Raw genomic sequence first — 19,670 nt, forward strand, 5'->3', positions numbered from 1 at the left:
ACAGGTGCCAAGTCATGCTGGAGAATGAAATTTACTTCTCCAAAAAGCTTGTTGGCAGAGGGAAGCATGAAGAGCTCTTAAATTTCCTAGTAGATGGCTACTCTGACTTTGGTCTTCATAAAATACAGTGGACCTACACCAGCAGATGACATGACTCCCCAAACCATCAATGATTGTGCCAACTTCACACTTCACACCTCAAGCAGCTTGGATTGTGTGCCTCTCTACTCTTCCTCCCAACTCTGGGACCTTGATTTCCAAATGAAAATTGGAACTCTGGGACCTTGTGGAGTGTGTCAATGACTGCCTTCTGGACATCTGTCATGTCAGCAGTCTTTCCTATGATTTTGGAGCCTACTGAAACAGACTAAGGGACCTTTTTAAATGCTTAGGAGGCCTTTGCAGGTGTTTTTTGTTAATTATTTTAATTTATTGAGATAATGACTTTTGTGTTTTCTTTGGCTGTAAGCCATAATCAACAACATTAACAGAAATAAACACTTGAAATAGATCACTCTGTTTGTAATGACTCTATAAAATATATAAGTTTAACTTTTTGTATTGAAGAACAGAAATAAATTAACTTTTTGATGATATTCTAATTTAGTGAGATGCACCTGTACATGCTGATCAATCCATGGGCAGCAGGTAGCAGACACTAGCTGACCAAGAATGCAGGAAAGAAAAGCACTCACCACAGGCTGATGGTCTTAGAATCCTTTAATCTACATCATTGAAAGATGTAAGCGGAGGGCATAGGGGATGCGGGGTTGAAGGAGGACCTACTTCACCCCCACATGCCTCGTGCCCACCTCTTACATGTTTCCAGGATGTGGATTAAATGATTCTAAGATTGAAAGCCTGTGGTGAGTGCTTTCCTTTCCTGCATTCTTGGTCATGGTTCACATTATTGTATCTGTGGAAGCACCAACATATACAGGCTGTAAGATAGCTCTCAGACACATAGTTGATGAGAGGTATGTATCACAGAGATGGTTGTCATCTGTGATGTAATCCTGGAATGTTACTCAAGTGCACATAAGCACTAAGAGGATTGTTTGGTGCATCCACCCCCAGGTTTTACGGGCAGCCTGAGAGATGGGTGGGTCTGGCTGCCCACATACCTTACCTCTGGGTGTGGTTAAAAGGTTAAAATGGAGACCTTTGTTTGACACATGGTCTGTGTATGGAGGGAGAAGGCCTTCTGTTTGTTGTTATCTAGTGATGAGTGAGCATGCTTGCTACTGTTTGGTGCTCGCCCGATCATCTCACTGCTCGAAATGCTCAGTGCTCACAGATTATTTCCTGGGTTGCTTGGCGGGAGCTCAGGTATCCTCCCTGCATGTTTGGCACTCTTTACAGAGACAATGAACATGCAGGCATTGCCTGCCACTCACTGTAATGCCTCTGCCATGTTGGTTGTGGCATTACAGTGATTAGCTGGCCGCACAGGGTCATCAGGTCTATATCAGACCTGCTGCTGAGCTAGGGAGAGATTTGCTTGATTCTAGTTAGTGTAGGTGTACCAAACTATATTAGAGACACATATCCATCTCAACAAACAGACCTTCTGAGGACTAATCCATCTGTGAAGATATTAGGCAGGCAGTGTATATAGGCAAGCAGGCAGGGTATATAGCAGACTGCAGTGTATATAGCACAAGAGGCTCCATTCCAGTTCTGCCTTCAGCTGCTGTTAGATATTTCTAGAAATAGGCCCAGGTCTCAGGGGCCAGGAATAATTTTTTGGGGGATCTTAACCCTCATTATTTGCTTAAAAATCAATCCAGAGAACACCATTTTTCTGCGCCATTTCCAAGTTGGCACTGCAGAATACAGGCAGGTCCTCTCCATATTACAGCGCTAAAAATCCAGCTACTTAAAACTGTGGTTTGTCTGTCACATGGATCACATATAATTGCACTGAAAATACTGCCATTTCTGGCCTCCATTAAAAAATTTTCAGTGTGTCAGTGAAGCAATTGACAACAGTTTGCTGTTCAAAATAGTTACCTACAGGCCAGGTATTTAAGACTGTGTTTTCTCCATCACACAGATCACATATGTTTTCAGAAAATACTGCCATTTCTGACCTCCATTTAATAAAATTTTCAGTGTGTCAGTGAAGCAATTGACACCAGTTTGCTGTTCAAAATAGTTACCTACAGGACAGCTATTTAAAACTATGGTTTGTCTGTCACACAGTTCACATATAAGTTCGCTCCAAATTCAGTCATTTGTAGTGAGCGTGGAAGATATTATCCTCCATTTAAAATGGGCAAGACACGTGGCAAGGGACGGGGAACTGGACATGATGGTGATGGTGCATGCTGAGGCCGAGGCCGTGGGCAAACTGAAATTGTGCGACAACAAACACCCACATCTTCTCGCTCAACCTTCCTGTCCCAATTAATAGAGGACCTCAGAACACCGCTATTGAACACAGAGCAGTGTGAAAAGGTTATTGGTTAGATAGCAGATAATGCTTCCAGTCACTTAGCCACGACCACCACCACCTTGTCTTCCATACAGTCAAGTATCAGTAGCTGTGAGTCTGGACCGCAAATTCCTCACCCTGAACCTTCTTCCTCCCACACAATGCGAGTGGAAGTGGCAGAGACAACTGATCTCAACCTTGGGCACTCCGAAAAGCTGTTCACTTTTCAATTTATAGATTCGGACCTCTCACCAGGTCCACTTGAAGCGGGCAAGAGGAGATCACATATAGCGATGCCCAAATATTTGAGCAGCCACGGTCACATGAAGGCGATGGTGGGAAAGTGTCACAAGAGGTGGACGATGATGAGACACAATTGCCAGAAACTGACCCAACCTGGAAAGAGGACATGCAGAGCGAGGAGAACAGCACACAGGGGAGGGAGGTAGAGCACCCCAACAGGCAGGAAGAAATAGTGTGGTGGCCGCAGAAAGAAGGCAGGCATTCCCCGAAACACCAACAAAAAGGAAGTTGCCAGGACAATTGTTAGGTCTTCCCGAGTCAGGTTGTTTTTTATAGACTCTGCAGATAACCTCAAAAAGGCCATTTGCATCACCTGCCAGGCCATTTGCATCACCTGCCAGGCCAGCATCAGCAGGGATGGCAAAACGACCTGCCTGACCACCACCAGCATGATCAGGCACATGGCAGCAAAGCACCTGACTTTGTGGGCCGAACCCGAGGGTCCAGTAACAGTGTCTGTGGGTGGCACCACTGCTTCTTCCGCTGTTGTGCATGCAAGCTAATCTCCTGTTCATGGTGCATGCGAAGATGCCTCCTACCCTGCACCTTTCATTGCAAACTCTCAAGTAGCATCATCAGGAAGCACGTCCACATGCTTGTCCCAGTGCAGCGTTCAGTTCTCCATACCCCAGTCCTTGGAACGCAAGCGGAAATACGCAGCCAACACCCCACAGGCCACTCTACTAAATTCTCACATTTCGCGACTGCTTGAGCTCGAAATGTTGACTTTTAGGCTCGTGGAGACGGAAGCATTCCGCAACCTGATGCAATGGCCGTTCCTCTGTACTCGGTCCCCAGCCGCCACTATTTCTCCCAGTGTGCCGTACTCGCATTACTCAAGCACGTGTCCCAAAACATTAGCTGTGCCCTCAACAACGCAGTTACCAGGAAAGTCCACCTAACCACGGACACATGGACAAGTGCTTGTGAGCAGGGACGATTCATCTCGATAATGGCACACTGGGTTAACAAAGTGGAAGCCGGGACCCAGACGGACCTTGGGAGGGAACACGTCCTCGCAACACCAAGGATCACAGGCCCTAGGTCAATCAGGGTTGCCCCCACAGTCTACAGCTCCTGCACCTCATCCTCTTCAGCCTCCTCCTCCTCGTCAGCCTCCATCTCTGGAAATGACCACATCAGTCACAAGCTGGAAGCACTGCAGCACTGCCTCGGCCAATCGGCAACAGGCTGTGTTGAAGCTAATATGCTTAGGTGACAAACCGCACAATGCTGAAGAGTTGTGGACAGCTCTGAAAGAGCAGACAGATCTGTGGCTCACACCGCTGAACCTACAGCCAGGCATGGCCGTGTGTGACAATGGTCGGAACCTGGTGGCGGCTTTGAGGCGAGGCGAGATCACACAAGTACCATGCCTGGCCTATGTGCTTAGCCTCGTGGTTCAGTGATTTCTCAAATACTACCTGGAGCTGCTGGATCTGCTTGTTAAAATACGCCACCTGTGTGCCCATTTTAGAAAGTCACATACAGCTTCTGCCGCCCTTGCTGTGTTTCAGCTGCGTTTGCAGCTTCCGTCTCACAGACTGGTGTGTGATGTCCCCACGCGTTGGAACTCTACACTGCAGATGTTGGGAAGGATTTGTGAGCAGAAGAGGGCAGTTGTTGAGTACCAGCATCAACAAGGCCGTCGGTATTCAGTTCAGACTCCACACATAAGACCTCAGAAGTTGACATGGATGTCAGACATATGTACCATCCTCCAAAACTTTGAGGACTCCACCAAGATGGTGAGCGGCGATGATGCCAAAATTAGCGTCACCATCCCGCTTCTCTGTCTTCTGAAATGCTCTCTGCTCACATTTAAAGAGGATGCATTGCAGGCGGAGCACGATGAAATGGAGCAAGGAGCCATACAGGGTGATTACACACAGCCCAGCCTCCCAACATGGATTGGGTGACAATGAGAAAGAGGAGGAAGAACAGGAGCTAGTTTCATGCACTATAGATGGTACTACCTGCAAAACTGTCATACCGTCTATTCAGCGTGGATGGCATGAGGATAGAGAGGAGGAGTAGGAGAGCATGGTCAGTAGTTGTCTTGGTGAGGACACGGAAGTCTTGCCTGTTAGTAGTCTGGCAGGCATGGCTGAGTTTAAGTTACGCTGATTTTCCAATGACCCTCGCGATCTCTGAATGGTGAGACTTCTAGACCCACGCTACAAGGAGAACTTTCTATCTCTTATTCCTGAGGCGGACAGGTCTACAAAATGGTGCAGTACCAGAAGGCCCTTGTTGCGGAACTGTTAAAAAAATTCCCATCTGAAAATGCTGGCGGCAGAGGTCACAGTTCGTTGGACAACCAAGGACTACCGGCGAGAGAGACACAATTCCAATCCAGCGGAAGCAGGGAAACACTGTAAAAGTTCTGGGAGAATTTTCTGAGCCCCTCCCATCGCAAAAGCCGTGAGGCGCGGGGAACTCTCACAAGGAGTGCAAAGTTTGGAAAGATGCTGAGCGAGTGCCTTGCCGACCGTACCAAAGTCCTCCGTGATTCCTCTGTGCCTTATAATTATTGGGTATCCAAGCTGGATATGTGGAATGAACTGTCTCTCTACGCCTGAAGGTCCTGGCCTGCCCTGCTGCTAGCATTTTATCAGAGCAGGTTTTAAGTGCCCCTGGTGCAATTATAACTAATAAGCGCATCCACCTGTCAACTGAAAATGCTGATAGGCTGACTCTTATAAAAAAGAACAAGGGCTGGATTGGGCCAGACTTCTCAACACCACCGAATGATAGCAGCGTAACATAAACTCAAATCCAATGTCTTTTTTTGGGAGGTGTATTCCCATGCATCTCCTCACACCCACACATGGGTATACCCTTCCTGATTTTGGCTATTTGGTCTTGTCCTCCTCCTTCTCCTCATCCTCATCCTCCACCACCATATCACCAGGGTGACCGTGGTCCGTGATGCAACACCCACATAATTTTTTTAAAGGGTGTTTATGATGCCCGCAAAAAAAAATTTTTTTTACAGTATGTTCATGTATACCCCCTAGGGGTAAATGTTTGTCATCCCATACACTTAGTGCATGGGCATAAGAAGTAAAGGAGACCCGCTCCTTTCTAATGAGAACATTTTTTATGAGGCCCTCCTCCACGTCTCTTTCAAGGGGCATTGCAGTGCCTCCCAATTTTTGGCAGCTCTTGTATTCACTGTATAGACCAACATTATGGTAGACCTACTTCCTAATAATGGGAACATTGTTTTCAGGAGGCCCTCCTCTAAGTCTCTTCCAAGGGTTATTGGGGTGAGTCCAAATTTTCAAAGTGTTATTGGGGTGCATCCAAATTTTTGGCAGCCTTGCCACTCACTGCATACGCAATAACAGTATAGGAGACCCACTCTTTAGTAATGGGAACAAAAAAACATAGCTGGCTGATGGCTCTCTAAGAATAGTGAGCCGACTGCTGGCCCTTTAAGAATAGTAAAGGCCACCTGATGGCCCTATAAAAATAGGCTTTGTGACTTTCAGAGTCCCTCCTTTATAAATGAAACACAATGTGTCTGATGATATCTCAGACACTACATGGCCAGATAAGGTTGTAAAATGTTAAAATGACATTTCCTGGTGAATGCATTTGTCACAGTTGAAAGCAATGCAAAAGTGCAAAAACGCATCAAAAACATTAAGTGTGAACATAGCCCAAGGTGTGGAGGAGTATTTTTGTTTTTGGTTATTTATTTTGCTTTATATACAAGTCATTACCCTGGAAAGGATGTTCCTTAACTTATTTCCCAGGAAAATCCATTTTGGTTTCATTTTTGTATGTTTTATTGTGAGTCCGTAAAAGTGGCGCAATACCTCTGACAACGTTTTTGACAGGAGTGACCTGGGAGTCAGAAATGATCTTCCCCATGCTGTTCCCATGTCATTTGAGCACTGTTCCCATCGATTTGGGCAATTTTTAGGCCCTCTGCAGACCGCCGGTCAAGTTTCCAATAGACTTACATCGGGCTCGTTGCTTGGGTGAAGCACCCGAGTCTTCCAATGTGCTCGACCCGAGCATTGAGCACCAGAGCATTTTATTGCTCGCCCATCACTATTTATGAGTAGTGATAAGCGAACGTGCTCACCACTACTTTGTATTCGCCCGAGCATCACGGTGCTAGACAAGATCGTCGCTCGGCGAGTATTTCCGGGTTGCTCGCGCGGGAGCTCGTGTCCCCACCCTGCATGTTTGGCGCTCTTTAGAGAGCTAATGAACTTGCAGGGATTGCTTGCCACGCACTGTAATGCCGTAGCCATGTATCTATTTAAGACCCTGTGATGCTAGGCTCGTCACAGTCTACCCCGGAAACAGGCAGAGTAGGGAGAGCTGCTGCTGAGTCAGGGAGAAATTTTCTTGTTTATAGTTAGTATAGGTATTCCACAACATATCTATATATTTATCTGAACTAACAGTCCTTCTGAGGACTAATCCAGCTGCATATTTTCAGTGGTGATAGCAGGAGATAGGCAGGCAGGGTATGTGGCAGACTGCAGTGCATATAGCACAAGTGGGTCCATAGCATGTTCTGTCTGCTGCTGCTGATGTTACAGATATTTGTAGACATAGCCCCAGATATCAAGGGCAAGGGCTAATTTTTTTTCATCTTAATCCTGGTTATTTGCTTAAAAAGCAAGGCAGGCAGGGTATGTGACAGACTGCAGTGCATACAGCACAAGAGGGTCCATTGAACTTTCTGACTTATCCTGCTATTACAGATATTTGTAGACATACCCCCAGGTATCAGGGGCCAGGGCAAATTTTATTTTTTATCTTAATTCTGATTATATTCTTATAAAGCAATCCAGAGTACACCATTTTTCTGCTCCATTTGCTTGTTAGCACTGCAGAAAACAACCAGATCTTTTCCATATTACAGCGATAAAAATCCAGAAATTTTAACTGAACGTGGAAAATATTGGCCTCCATTTCCATTTTGTTGCAGTGTGTCGGTGAATCTATTCACACGAGGTCGCTGTGAAGAATAGTATTAGTAACCTACAGGCCCGCTTTTTAAAACCATGGATCTCCTTCAGACGTATCACATATAACTGCGTTCCAAAATCTGCCATTTCCATTTTGTTGCAGTGTCGGTGAAGCTATTCACAAGAAGTTTCTGTGAACAATAGTATTAGTAAGCTACAGGCCCACTTTCTAAAACCGTGGTTCTCCATCAGACGTATCACATATAACTGCTTTCCAAATTCAGCCATTTCTGGCCTCCATTTCCATTTTGTTGCAGTGTGTCAGTGTGAACAATAATATTAGTAAATTACAGACCGCTTTTTAAAACCGTGGTTCTCGGTCAGAGGTATCACATATAACTGCGTTCCAAATTCAAACACCACTATTGAATACAGAGCAGCGTCAAAAGGTTGTTGGTTGGATAACAGACAATGCTTCCATTCACTATGTCACCACCACCACCACCCTGTCTTCCGCACGGTCAAGTCTTAGTAGCCGTGAGTCTACAGCACATATTCCTCACACTGATCCTCCTTCCTCCCACCATGCTGAGTGCCCGGAGACAACTGATCCCACACTTGAACACCCAGAAGAGCTGTTCACTTTTCCATTTATAGATTCGGGACTCTCGCCAAGCCAGCTTCAAGTGGGTGAAGAGGAGAACACATGTAGCGATGCCCAAAGATTTGAGCAGCCATGGTCATATGAAGGCAACAGTGGGAAAGTGCAATTACTGTTGCAAGAGGTGGATGATGATGAGACACAATTACCAGAAAGTCAGGAGGAGGACCAGGTTGCAGAAGTGGAAGACGAGGTGGTGGATGATATAGTAAGTGACCCAACATGGCAGAGGGACATGCAGAGCGAGTACAGCAGAACACAGGGGGGGGGGAATAGCACTACAACAGGCAGGAAGAATCAGTGTGGTGGCCGCAGACACAAGGTGGGAAAGCGTTCTCCGTAACACCAACACAACAGAAGTTTCCAATACAAAGTTAGGTCTTCCCAAGTCTGGTTGTTTTTTAAAGACTCTGCAGATAACCCTAAAAAGGACATTTTCACCACCTGCCAGGCAAGCATCAGCAGGGGTAGCAAAACCAGCAGCCTGACCACCACCAGCATGATCGGGCACATGGCAGCAAAGCACCCAACTAAGTGGGTCGAACGCCAGGGTCCAGAAATAGTGTTTGCGGGTGACATCACTGCTTCTTCTCCTGTTGTGTGTGCACGCCAATCCCCTGTCCATGGCGCATGTGAAGATGCCTCCCACCCAGCACCTGTCGTTGCACACTCTCTACTGGGGATGGAAGCTTTCCACAACCTGATGGCGGCGGCCATCCCTCGGTACTCGGTGTGCCGTCCCCGCATTACACGAGCACGTGTCCCATAACATTAGCCGTGCCCTCAACAAAGCAGTAACAGGGAAAATCCATCTAACCATGGACATTTTAAAAAAGAGAAACAAGCAGCAAAATGAATTTTAGAAAAATACGCAAATTTATTAAACATATATAATTAAATATACAAAAATATGTGGATCAACAATGAGGAAAATGCAGTACTGAGAGTAGCAAAAAAAATGAGACACATACAAAATAGCAAAGATGACCTAATCATAACCCAAAAGGTAGAATATAATATGATTGCACAATGCCCACTGGCTAATAATAAGGTCAAGCTCCATGAGACTAGTAAATATAAATGGCATAAAGCAATCAAAGAGCCCCAAAGAAAGAAGGGGCAGGGGTAGCAGAAAACAGGAAGGGAGGGGGAAGGGAAGAAGGGGGAAAAACCGCCAATGTATGCATGTGTCAGCAAATCCTAAGTTAATCATATACCAGAGTGGCAACCATACCGACAATTTTGTGCAAAGAAGAATCCAATTTATCTATGGCTCCATGGCCACAATGGGAAGAAATGATAACCCGAACATAAACATAGGAGGGATAGTACCTACCAAGAGTACGGCTGCAAACAGTCAGGGGTGGTGATGGTGGTGGGCGCAGCCCGACGCGTGTTTCACGGTCTAAGAAAACCTCTTTCTCAAGGGCAAGGAGGTGACAAATCGCACAATGCTGAAGAGTTGTGGACAGCTCTGAAAGAGCAGGCAGATCTGTGGCTGACACCGCTGATCCTACAGCCAGGCATGGTTGTCTGTGACAATGGCTGGAACCAGTTGGCGGCTCTGAACTGAGGCGAGTTCACACACATACCATGCCTTGCCCATTTGCTTAACCTCGTGGTTCAGCGGTTTCTCAAAACCTTCCCAGATCTGCTTGCAAAGTATGCCGCGTGTGTGCCCATTTTAGAAAGTCAGCTGCAGCTTCTGCCGCCCTTGCCGTGCTTCAGCAGCGTTTGCAGCTTCCAGCTCACCGACTGGTGTGCGATGTGCCCATGCGTTCAAACTCTACATTGCAGATGTTGGGAAGGATTTGTGAGCAGAAGAGGGCAGACGTTGACTACCAGCATCAACAAGGCCGTCGTATTCTGGTCAGACTCCACACATAAGACTTCAGGAGTGGACATGGAAGTCAAACATCTGTTCCATCCTCCAAAACTTTGAGAATTCCACCAAGATGGTAAGTGGCGATTACACCATAATTAGCGTCACCATCTCGCTTCTTTGTCTTCTGAAACACTGTTTGCTCACAATTAAAGAGGATGCATTGCAGGCGGAACACAATGAGATTGAGCAAGGAACCATACAGGGTGATTACACACAGCGCAGCCTCATCTCATCCCAACATGGATTGGATGACAATGAGGAAGAGGAGGAGGAGGAATAACAGGAGCTAGCTTCCTGTGCTACTGACCGTATTACCTGCACAACTATCATAGAATCTGTTCAGCGTGGGTGGCCTGAGGAAAGGGAGGAGGAGGATGAGGAGAGCATGGTCAGTCGTCCTCTTGGTGAGGACACCGAAGTCTAGCCTGTTAGCAGTCTGGCACACATGGCTGAGTTTATGTTATGCTGCCTTTAACGTGACCCTCGCGTTGTCCAAATTTTGGGTGACAGTCATTACTGGTTGGTGACACTTCTAGACCCACACTACAAGGAGAACTTTCTGTCTCTAATTCCCAAGAAGATCCTTGTTGCGGAATTATTAAAAAAATTCTCTTCTGAAAATGCTAGCGGCAAAGGTCACAGTTCATTGGACAACCAATGAGTCCAGGCAAGAGAGACACAAATCCAATCCAGCAGAGGCAGGGGAACACTGTCAAAGTTCTGGTACAGTTTTCTCAGACCGTCCCATCGCACAGGCTCTGAGACACGGGGTACTCTCACAAGGAAGGAAAAATTTCAGAAGATGCTGAGGGAGTACCTTAACGACCGTAAAAACATCCTCTGTGATTCCTCTGTGTCTGTGCTGGACACGTGGCATGAACTGGCGCTCTATGCCTTGGAGGTCCTGGCCTGCCCTGCTGCTAGCGTTTTGTCAAGATGGGTTTTTAGTGCGGCTGGTGGAATTATAACTGATAGGCACATCCGCCTGTCAACTGAAAATGCTGACAGGCTGACTTATAATAATGAACAAGAGCTGGATTGAGCCAGACTTCTCAACACCACCGAATGATAGCAGCGTAACATAAACTCAAATACAGTGTCTTTTTTTTGGGAGGTCTAATTCTATTCCCATGCACCTCTGTATTCACACCCAGACATGGGTAGACGGTTCCTGATTTTGTCTATTTGCTCTTGTCCTCCTCCTTCTCCTCATCCTCCACCACCATATCTACCATATCACTATATCTACTTCTCTTGCAAGGGAGATTGGAGTTCCTCCTAATTTTTAACAGCCGTTGCTTCACTGTATAGGCAAACAGTATGTGAGACCCACTTCCTAATAATGGGAACATTGCTTTCAGGAGGCCCTTCGACCTCTACGTCTCTTGCAATGGGCGTTGGAGTGCCTCCAAATTTTTGGCAGCCGTTGCATTCACTGCATAGGCAAATAGTATGGAAGAACCACTTCCCAATAATGGGAACATTTTTTTCAGGAGGCCCTCCTCTACGTCTCTTGCAAGGGGCATTGGAGTGCCTCCAAATTTTTGCCAGCCATTGCAGTCACTGCATAAGCAAGAACAGTACGGGAGACCCGCTCTTTTCTAATGGGAACATGTTCTTACAGTCGCCCACCTCTATGTGTCTTTAAATTGTTATTGGGGTTTTTCCCAAATTTTGGCAGCCATTGTACTCACTGAATACCCTATAACTGGATAGCAGAACCACTCCTTTCTAGGAACATGTCATTACTGTGGCCCACCTCTATGTGTCTTTAAATTGTTTTGGGAGTTTTTTCCAAATTTTGGCAGCCCTTTTACTCACTGCATACCCTATGACTGGATAGCAGAACCACTCCTTTCTAGGAACATGTCGTTACTGTGGCCCAACTCTTTGTGTCTTTAAATTGTTATTGGGGTTTTTCCCAAATTTGGGCAGCCATTGTACTCACTGCATACCCTCTAGCTGGATAGCAGACCTGCTCCTTTCTAATGGGAACATGTTGTTACTGTGGCCCACCTCTATGAGTCTTTAAATTGTTATTGGGGTTTTTCCAAAATTTTGGCTGCCGTTGTACTCACTGTATACCCTATAACTGGATAGCAGATCCGCTCCTTTCTAATGGGAACATGTAGTTACTGTGGCTCAACTCTTTGTGCCTTTAATTTGTTATTGGGATTATTCCCAAATTTTGGCAGCCCTTCCAGTCACTGCATGGGCATTACCACTATAAGAGACCCAATCCATTACAATGGGAACATTTTTTTTACTGAGGCCCTCCTCTATGTCTCTTCAAAGGGGTATTGGGGTGCGTCCAAATTTTTGGCAGCCCTTGCAGTCACTGCATACGCAATAATAGTATAGGAGACCTACTCTTTAATAATGGGAACAACAAGCATAACCAGCTGATGGCTCTCTAAGAATAGTGAGGGCCGACTGCTCGCCTTTAAAGAATAGTAAGGGCCGCCAGATGGCCCTATAAAAATAGGCTTTGTGACTTTCAGAGTCCCTCCTTCATAAATGAAACAGGATGTGACAGATCATGTCTCGCACACCACATGGCCAGATAAGGTAGTAAAATGTTAAAATGACATTTACCGGTAGATGAATTTATCACCTTTGAAAGCAATGCAAAAGTGCAAAAACGCATCAAAAAAGCTATGTGTGAACATAACCCAAGGTGTGGAGGAGCATTTTTGTTTTTGTATATTTATTTTGCCTTATATACAAGTCATTACCCTAGAAAGGATGTTCATTAACATTTTTCCCAGGAAAATACATTTTGTTTTTGTTTTTGTATGTTTTATTGCGCGTCCATAAAAGTGGCGTAATGGTCTGAAAACATTATTTACAGCAGTGATCTGGGAGTCATAGATGCTTCCAGAGGTCTTCCCCATGCTGTTCCCATGTCATTTGAGCACTGTTTCCATTGATATGGGCAATTTTTAGGCCCTCTGCAGACTGCCGGTGGGATGGAGGGCACCAGAAAACTGCTAGACTTACATTGGGCTCGTTGCTCGGGTCGAGCACTTGAGCATTCAAATTTGCTCGACTCGAGCAATGAGTACCCGAGCATTTTAGTGCTTGCTCATCATTATTTATGAGGTAATAAACCGACATAGGGATTTAAATCTGAAACATTTCCTGTTGTGCCTCCCAACGCACCCAAGTGAGTAGAAACCCCACAAAGCATTTAGCAGCTATCGTTCCCATAAGGGCCACAGGAGTCAATTGGTTAATATAGAGACTGGTGCCGGATTGGCTTCACCTGCTTGAATACAACTCACAGAGGTAGCCCCGCCCCCACTAATGACATGCAATAAGCAATATTCAGTTTGTCCAATTCCGGTTTCCAGATCGGAAGGAGCAGAGCCAGAATTGAAACAGAAGACTAGATGATTAGCTTACAGGAGCAGGGCAGGTACTAGAAGTTTATTAGAAAGCTGATAGTTAGGAAGAGATAGGACATATGGAGGGGGGTGAAACTACTGGTAGAAAACCTCTTTAATGCAAACCACAGTAATTATACTTCACAGTTATGGTATCGACACAGTAGATGTGCAGGAGCCATCTGTATTTTACAGTCGACACTCCACTCTAACGGTATGTAGCTGTAGTAGGGGCTACTAGAGTCAATTTTACCTGTGGGTCTGATGCACAAAGTCTGACACTGCCTGGCCTACAGAATGATTGATAACCATCTTCTGTACACAAACTTAAACAGAAGTACTTGTAAATTAGGCTGTTACAGAGACAGACATATAGCCGGTGCAGCCGGTGTAGCTGCACCGGAACCCAGAAGGAGGGGAGCCCTCTCTACTAGAGAAAGGCCATGAGCTCTGTAATAAATATTGTATGTTGCCAGTAGTCAGACTGACTCACCTGGAAGCTACTTACTCTCCCAATGGGCCCTGAAACTAGTGAGAGGCCCTTCCTGTTGAAAAGATACCCTGCAGCTCTGCATAAACTCCACCCCTCCCCTGGATGACTGAGAGGGTCGGTGGGGGAAGTGGAGAAGATGGGAAGGACTCCCTGCTGGAGAGGATGGAGGCTGAAGCATCTGCAGCCGATGATGAGGACTGGCCAGCAGGATAGGAGTAGAGATGAGCGGTGTTTGACTAGAACTGTTGCCAATCTCAAATTCGAGCTGTTTTGGGCGGTGTTCGAGTTGTTCGACGAACCCGAACGATTTGCAAAAAATTCGGCTGTTCGAGATTATGTTCGATAACTGTCCGTGCACCAAAAGCGTGTCCTGCATGTCTGGAGCTATTTAGAGCACCAATCATGCATCGATTGTCTGCCACTCACTGTAATGCCACAGCCATGGTGGTTGTGGCATTACAGTGATTGCCCAAATCGATGGGAACAGTGCTCACAGTGAAACATGAAAAGCCGGCAATTCAGCAGTGGCATACATCGGTACCCGACAATTTAGAACAGAAAGAATAGAGAATCACACATAGATTAGATAGATAGAAACATGTCAGTCACATATATGAAGTACAGTCATGGCCAAAAGTATTGAGAATGAGACAAATAGTAATTTTTCCAAAGTTTACTGCTTCATTTTTTGTAATGGCAATTTGCATATACTCCTGAATGTCAAAGAGTGATCAGCTTAACAGCAATTACTGTACTTGCAAAGTCAATATTTGCCCAGAAAATGAACTTTAACCCCCAAAACACATTTCAACATCATTGCAGTCCTGTCTTAAAAGGAGCAGCTAACATCTTTTTAGTGATTGATCCATTAAAACAGGTGTGGGTGTTGATGAGGACAGGGCTGGCGATCAATCAGTCATGATTAAGTAAGAATGACATCACTGGACACTTTAAAAGGAGGCTGGTTCTTGGTATCATTGTTTCTCTTCAGTTAACCATGGTTATCTCTAAAGAAACACGTGCAGCCATCATTGCACTGCACAAAAATGGCCTAACAGGGAAGAGTATCGCAGCTACAAAGATTGCACCTCAGTCAACAATCTATCGCATCATCAAGAACTTCAAGGAGAGAGCTTCCATTGTTGTCAAAAAGGCTCCAGGGCGCCCAAGAAAGACCAGCAAGCGCCAGGACCGTATCTTAAAACTGTTTCAGCTGTGGGATCGGACTACCAGCAGTGCCGAGCTTGCTCAGGAATGGCAGCAGGCTGGTGTGAGTGCTTCTGCACGCACTGTGAGGCGGAGACTCTTTGAGCAAGGGCTGGATTCAAGGAGGGCAGCAATGAAGCCACTTCTCTCCAGAAAAAACATCAGGGACCGACTGATATTCTGCAAAAGGTACAGGGAGTGGACTGCTGAGGACTGGGGCAAAGTCATTTTCTCTGATGAATCCCCTTTTCGATTGTTTGGGACATCTGGAAAACAGCTTATTCGGAGAAGAAGAGGTGAGCGCTACCACCAGTCTTGTCTCATGCCAACTGTAAAGCATCCTGAAACCATTCATGTGTGGGGTTGCTTCTCAGCCAAGGGAATCGGCTCACTCACAGTCTTGCCTAAAAACACAGCCATGAATAAAGAATGGTACCAGAATGTCCTCCAAGAGCAACTTCTCCCAACCGTCCAAGAGCAGTTTGGCGCCCAACAATGCCTTTTCCAGCATGATAGAGCACCTTGCCATAAAGCAAAGGTGATAACTAAATGGCTCATGGAACAAAACATAGAGATTTTGAGTCCATGGTCTGGAAACTCCCCAGATCTTAATCCCATTGAGAACTTGTGGTCAATCATCAAGAGACGGGTGGACAAACAAAAACCAACAAATTCTGGCAAAATGCAAGCATTGATTATGCAAGAATGGACTGCTATCAGTCAGGATTTGGTCCAAAAGTTGATTGAGAGCATGCCAGGGAGAATTACAGAGGTCTTAAAGAAGAAGGGGCAACACTGCAAATATTGACTTGCTGCATTAACTCATTCTGTCAATATAACCTATTGGTACTCATAATATGATTGCAATTATATTTCTGTATGTGATATAAACATCAGACAAACACTAATAAAAAACAGAAGCCAGCAGATCATGTGAAAATATAATTTTGGTGTCATTCTCAAAACTTTTGGCCATGACTGTACAGTGACAGTGTTGCTTACTGTACTTGTCATTTAGTGTAAAGGATTTATTTAAAAAAATAATAGTGTTTTCATGCACCGTCTCTTTAAAAAAGCCGGCTGGCATTTCAGCAGCGGTACCCGACAATTTAGAATAGAAGGAATAGAGAATCACACATAGATTAGATGGATAGAAACATGTCAGTCACATATATAATAAGTACAGTGACAGTGTTGATTACTGTACTTGTCATTTAGTGTTAAAATAAAGGATTTATTTAAAAAAAGATTGGCGTGGGGTTCCCCGTAATTTTAGTCTCTAGCGGAGGTTAAGCAGACGGCTGGGGCAGATGTTTGAAGCCTGGGAAGGGGGTAATACCCACGGAGCTTCCCAGGCTACTAATATCAGCCCCCAGCTGAATTGCTAGCCTTTACTAGCTATTAAAATGGGGGACCCCCCCCCAAAAAATGACGTGGGGTCCCCCCTATTTTAATAGCTAGCAAAGGCTAGGCAGACAGCTGGGGGCTGATATTAATAGCCCAGGAAGGGTGCCATGAATATTGGTCCCCTCCCAGGCTAGAAACACCAGCCGTCAGCCGCCCCAGAAATGGCGCATCCATAGGATGCACCAATTCTGGCACTTAGCCTCGCTCTTCCCACTGCCCTGTAGCGGTGGCAGTGGGGTAATAGGGTTGGGGTTGATGTCAGCTTATAATGCCAGCTAACATCAAGCCCAGGTTAGTAATGGAGAGGCGTCTATAAGACACCCCCATTACTAACCCCATAGTCAAAGTTAAAAAAAACACAAACACCCAGAATAAAGTCCTTTAATTGAAATAAAGACACAATTCTTTATTGTTCTAAATTAAACCATACTTACCATCAGGCCTATTCCAGCTGAAGCCAATGTCTTCTGCAATAAAAATAAAATAATAAACCAACATCATCCTTACCTTTCCATGGTTCCCACGACGGCTTCAGCTCTGCTACATTCACATAACAGGCTGGATCGCAGCAGAACGCTGCCATCCAGCTTGCCATGCTGCACACACTGAGAAGCGCAGGCATGTTTGCGCTCCTCAATGTCTCGCTGTGACGGCGTAAAGATGAGCCGAGTTTATGTCCAATGAACTCGGCTCACTTCAGGCACGTCACTGACAGCGTGGGAAAATTCTCCTGCTCTCAGCGCTTCAGCGTGAGAATTCTCCCACGCTGTCAGTGAGGTGCATGAGGTGAGCTGATATCATTGGACATGAACTCACCTCATGCACGTCACTGACAGCGTGGGAAATGTCTCACGCTGAAGCGCTGAGTGCAGGAGAATTTTCCCACGCTGTCAGTGACGTGCATGAGGTGAGCTGAGTTCATTGGACATGACCTCAGCTCATCTGGATGCCTTCACAGCCTGACACTGAGGAGCACAAGCATGCCTGCGCTTCTCAGTGTCTGCGGGGTGACAGGCTGGATGGCAGCTTTCTGCTGTGATCCAGCCTGTCATCTCGATGTAGCAGAGCTGGAGCTGTCCTGGGAACCTTCGAAAGGTAAGGATGATGTTGCTTTATTATTTTTCTTTTATTGCAGGAGATCGTTGGCTTCAGCTGGAATGGGCGTGACGGTAAGTATGGTTTAATTTAAAACAATAAAGAATTGTGTGTTTATTTCAATTAAAGGACTTTATTCTGGGTGTTGTGTTTTTTTTAAATACTTTACTAGAAATTCATGGCGGTCACGTCTAATATTGGCATGACCCCATGAATTTCGGGCTTAGGGCCAGCTGATAATGCCAAGCTGGCCCTAACCCCTTTATTACCCAGTGAGCCACCGCACCAGGGCCCTGGATGAGTTGGGTACAGCTCCAGAAGATGGCGCTTCTATGAACTGGCCATTTCCGGGGTGGCTGCGGACTGCAATTTGCAGCGGGGGGGGGGCAGAAAGCTTGGGCCTCCCTGCGCTGCAGATTCCAGCCCCAGCTGCCTAGTTGTACATGGCTGGACACAAAAATAGGGCGAAGTTCCACGTCATTTTTTTTTTAATTATTTCAGGAAATTCATGAAATAATAAAAAAAAATTGACGTGGGGCTTCGCACTATATTTGTGTCCAGCCAGGTACAGCAGGCAGGAATGGGCTGCCCCCAACCACCAGCTGCCTATTTGTACCTGGCCAGACACAACAATATAGGGAAGCCCTTTTTTTTTATTATTTCATGAAATAATTAAAAAAAAATTGAAGTGGGGCTTCGCACTATATTTGTGTCCAGCCAAGTACAGCAGGCAGGAACGGGCTGCCCCCAACCACTTGCTGCCTATTTGTACCTTGCCGGACACAACAATATAGGGAAGCCCTTTTTTTCTTAATTATTTCATGAATTTCATGAAATAATTAAAAAAAAAATACGTGGGGCTTCGCCCTATTTTTGTGTCCAGCCAGGTACAACTAGGCAGCTGGGGGCTGGAATCTGCAGTGCAGGGAGGCCCAAGTTTTCTGGGCCCCCCCCGCTGAATATTGCAGTCCGCAGCCAACCCGGAAAATGGCGCGTTCATAGAAGGGCCATCTTCTGGCGCTGTACCCAACTCATCCATGGCCCTGGTGCGGTGGCTCACTGGGTAATAAAGGGGTTAGGGCCAGCTTGGCATTATCAGCTGGCCCTAAGCCCGAAATTCATGGGGTCACGCCAATATTAGACATGACCGCCATGAATTTCTAGTAAAGTATTTTAAAAAAAACACAACACCCAGAATAAAGTCCTTTAAATGAAATAAACACACAATTCTTTATTGTTCTAAATTAAACCATACTTACCATCACGCACATTCCAGCTGAAGCCAACGATCTCCTGCAATAAAAGAAAAATAATAAAGCAACATCATCCTTACCTTTCGATGGTTCCCAGGACAGCTCCAGCTCTGCTACATCGATATGATAGGCTGGACCGCAGCAGAAATCTGCCATCCAGCCTGTCATCCCGCAGACACTGAGAAGCGCAGGCTTGCTGGCGCTCCTCAGTGTCAGGCTGTGACGGCATCCAGATGAGCCGACAATGAACTCAGCTCACCTCATGCACGTCACTGACAGCATGGGAAAATTCTCCTGCACTCAGCGCTTCAGCGCTTCTCAGTGTCTGCGGGATGATAGGCTGGATGGCAGCTTTCTTCTGCGGTCCAGCCTGTCATCTCGATGTAGCAGGGCTGGAGCTGTCCAGGGAACCATCGAAAGGTAAGGATGATGTTGCTTTATTATTTTTCTTCTATTGCAGGAGATCGTTGGCTTCAGTTGGAATTGGCGTGATGGTAAGTATGGTTTAATTTAGAACAATAAAGAATTGTGTGTTTATTTCATTTAAAGGACTTTATTCTGGGTGTTTTTTGTTTTTTTTAACTTTGACTATGGGGTTAGTAATGGG

The sequence above is a fragment of the Phyllobates terribilis genome, unplaced genomic scaffold, assembly GCF_046119375.1.
Source record: "Phyllobates terribilis strain yellow unplaced genomic scaffold, ASM4611937v1 Scaffold_2__4_contigs__length_985480577, whole genome shotgun sequence".
Taxonomy (NCBI): domain Eukaryota; kingdom Metazoa; phylum Chordata; class Amphibia; order Anura; family Dendrobatidae; genus Phyllobates; species Phyllobates terribilis.